Below are 3,553 nucleotides of genomic sequence, written 5' to 3'. Positions count from 1 at the left end.
CCCATTTCCACTGCATTTCATGATCAGCATTTCATACCATAAAACGACCCGCTGAGATCATTTCAATAATCTTCTCGTTAACACACGTGAGAATGTCGATGAGCCCCAGGCTGGAGATCATTATGTCCCGCTGATTGAATTAGAATAGTAGACTGGAATCGGCAATCGGAAATCATTGTTCTTCCTGTTAACCATGGTTACCTGCAAGAAGACATCACTGCGTTGCATAAAAAGGCTTCACAGGCAAGGATGTTGTTGCTACTAAGACTGCAGGTAAATGAACCATTTATTGAATCATCAAGAACTTCAAGGAAAGAGGTGCAGTTGATGCTAAGACTGCTTCAGGGCGCACAAGAAAGTCCAGCAAGGGCCAGGAACGTCTCCCAAACACGATTCAGCTGCGGGACCGGAGTGCCACCAGTGCAGAGCTTGCTCGGGAATGGCAGTAGGTAGGTGTGAGTGCATCTGCGAACACAGGGAGGCAAATACTTTTGACGCCCCTTTCCCATTGTTTGGGGCATCTGGAAAAAGGATTGTCCGGTGAAGAAAATGTGAGCGCTACCATCAGTCCTGTCTCATGCCAACGGTAAAACATCCTGAGACCATTCATGTGTGGGCCTGCTTCTCATTCAAGGGAGTGGACTCACTCACAATTTTGGCAAAGAACCCAGCCATGAATAAAGAATGGCACCAAAACAGCAACTTCTTCCAACCATCCAGTTTGGTGAAGACCAACGCCTTTTCCAGCCTGAGGGAGCACCGTGTCATAAGGCCAGAGGGCTTCACAGCAAAAAGACCAGTGTTATTTCCCACAGAGTCATTTTCAACACTTTTTCAGGGTTTATACAGCTCCACACTCTTTAGAGTTAAATCAACATTTTTGAACAAGGTAAAATATTTAACACTGTGCCAGAGTTTTAGATCTCAACACACAGTTACAATAACACTAATAAGTGACTCTACTGAGATATAATTTTTAACCTTCTGGTTAGTGTTGGCTTCACTCCCTTTACTGTCAGGCTTTTTACACTTAAGTGTTAAAATTAAATTCTGAGAAAGAATTACGTTGCACACAATGAATTTGACCAAAAAGGACATTTATTTTGTCTTCAAAAAATGTGAATGAAGGTACAATGTACTCTGTCTAATCTGAAACATTGTCTGACCTTTGCTTATCAAAAGCTATATAAAACTTTAGATCTGACATTTTCACTATGCATCTCTCCTTGGTATGTACAACTCTGAATGCATACAGATGGTTATCAAAACACTCTGTAAACAACTTGTTTCCCATAACATTTTCTTATCTTTAACCAAAAGTAAATAACTTGGTAAAAGACAGACATGTCTTCTTCCACTGCACTGCAAATAACAAGTCCAGATTTATATTATCTTGGGACAAATTAAACACAAAATGTGCTCTGAAAAGTTCATCAAATGCCCCAGGTGAGTGGCTCGCCTGGCATGGAATGAGATGCTTAACCATGTTGATGTACAAGGTGTCAATCTTGCTCTTCTGACGCCTGACAGCGACCTTGTTGATTGCAGAGATGCTCTTCCAGACTGCAGCATGACTGGGGTTGACATCAGGAAACTGAAAATCATTCACAGAAATGATGTCCAAATACAGAGAAAAAGGACTGAAAGATTAATAGGCTCTGTTTTGACTTTTGTTCAAAAAACAATGACTTCATGTAGGGAAAAATATATGTCACATATGCAGGACACCTTAAACTAACTTTTTAATTAAGCAGCGAGGCAGAACAAAGTCGGGCTGTATCAAGACACGAGGACTAAACCCAAATTCAACCAGACCCAGAACTGATCTGGAATTAAAACAGGACTACAACAGTTCAAAATCAGGACTGAGGATTTAACCAAGACAGAACCAGAATCAGAACTAGATGATAGCAGCACTAAAAATCATCATAGACCTGCATTTAGCCTTGTTGTGCAAACAAGCCTGCAGAACTTAATAAATGTAGAATTTGAAAAATAACAAACCTAAAAAGAAACACTGGATACGAGATACATGAGTCCCTATGATACGGTGATACTTTTGGTAAACCACCATTTGACTAACAGGTGTGTCTAATCTGCTCTTGTTCATCTCTCCCTCTCTGCTCCTCTCTCTCTCTGTTCCTCCCTCGCCCTCTCTCTCTCTCTCTTGCCCTCTCCCTCTCTCGCCCTCTCTCTCTCTCTCTCTGTGCTGACAGTCAAGCCAAACACCAACATCATCAAATATACAGTGGAAACCAGATATTTACAAACTCTTCAGACTAAAACACTTTTTTAATTGTAACATCAAATCAGACTAAATGTTTATTTTTTAGATAAATATAAAAACATATTTGTTAACTTTCAGAGTAAAGAGAGAAACTGTCTGTATTTCTTAACTGTAAATGGCACCAAACTGTATTCAAACTGAGCCACACTTATGGAGCTGCACAGTTCTTTTCCTGGTGTTTTGTTGACATCTCTTGATGTTCCCATGTCACAGAAACAGCCTCTGTGTTTTGCCTTATATGCATCCACAGCTGTGCCACCAGTTTACTCACATGGACTCTACCAACCAATCAGAAGCTTCTTCAGCTCAGAATGGAAAAGTCTGCAGTTTCCATATTAATTAACAATAAACTTAGTGTGTATGTACTCCTACATTTGATGAAAGTGATAGATAGATAGAAAAAAATAGCTCTCTCTCTTTATTCTGACATTTAACTAATTTAAAAGATATTTCAATATTTATTTAACCAAAACAAAACAAGTAAATTGATGTTTAACAGTAAAATAATGTTTTTATGTTTTCCATAAAGTGTAAATATCTGGTTTAAACTGTGAATATACTGCTGTGTGTTGAAGTTCCTCTTGTTTTGCATAGAAATATACTGAACAACATACAAAGCATAATATATAAAATAACATCTACCTGAGTTGTTTCTTTGAAAGAAGCTCCTCATGTCCATTCTTGTGTATCAGTGCATTACTGATTTATTTAGCCGTGGAGGGAAACAACTGAAAATATGAAATAAACATGTAAGCTGAGACTCTAAAGAAACAGCGTTGTTGTTGTTCAACTTTTCATTTCTCTGTTTGTTGATTTACTCGAAGAGCAAGTAACGTAATATGGGTCAAGTGATCAGTTTGACATCAATCTTTCGTGATTCACCGTCATATTTACATTATTTGTACAGTACGAATGATTTGCTTTGGTACCTGCTCAAACTTCAGCTCTCCTCTGTCTGCGTTTCTCCAACAGGCAGCAGCTGCCCCGCCCCCTCGCTCAGTCGCTTAGTGTCTGAGCTCGGATCATACCAATATTAGGGGGGATTTACGCACAGACGTAAATTCCCACAGTGTGCACTATGTGCTTTGAATATCGTGTGTAGTTTTTGTTTTATACAGTTGTCATCCAGGCATGTAACTATGAAAAAATTACACTCCAACAGACCCCGGGCTTCTGACAAAACAACCCGGGCTTAAGCCCAGTATGCCCCCCCCCGCTACTGCTTATGAGTCTTCGATCTATTGTTGAAAGTTATCAAAAAGTAGA

General features: G+C 39.5%; 1 long non-coding RNA gene across 1 annotated transcript; it reads right to left on the bottom strand.

Moving 5' to 3' along the window:
- Positions 1-1,104: 1,104 nt before the first annotated feature.
- On the bottom strand, positions 1,105-3,271 carry LOC118455898 (uncharacterized). Its single transcript, XR_004844285.2, has 3 exons — positions 3,217-3,271; positions 2,930-3,015; positions 1,105-1,594 (listed from the first exon to the last, which is right to left on the bottom strand). It is a non-coding gene; the product is annotated as an uncharacterized LOC118455898 (long non-coding RNA).
- Between the last annotated feature and the right edge of the window lie 282 nt (positions 3,272-3,553).

The sequence above is a fragment of the Neolamprologus brichardi genome, chromosome 15, assembly GCF_056152115.1.
Source record: "Neolamprologus brichardi isolate AB-2024 chromosome 15, ASM5615211v1, whole genome shotgun sequence".
NCBI lineage: Eukaryota > Metazoa > Chordata > Actinopteri > Cichliformes > Cichlidae > Neolamprologus > Neolamprologus brichardi.
The sequence above is the reverse complement of the archived record's forward strand: the minus strand, read 5'-3'. Positions and strand labels throughout refer to the sequence as shown.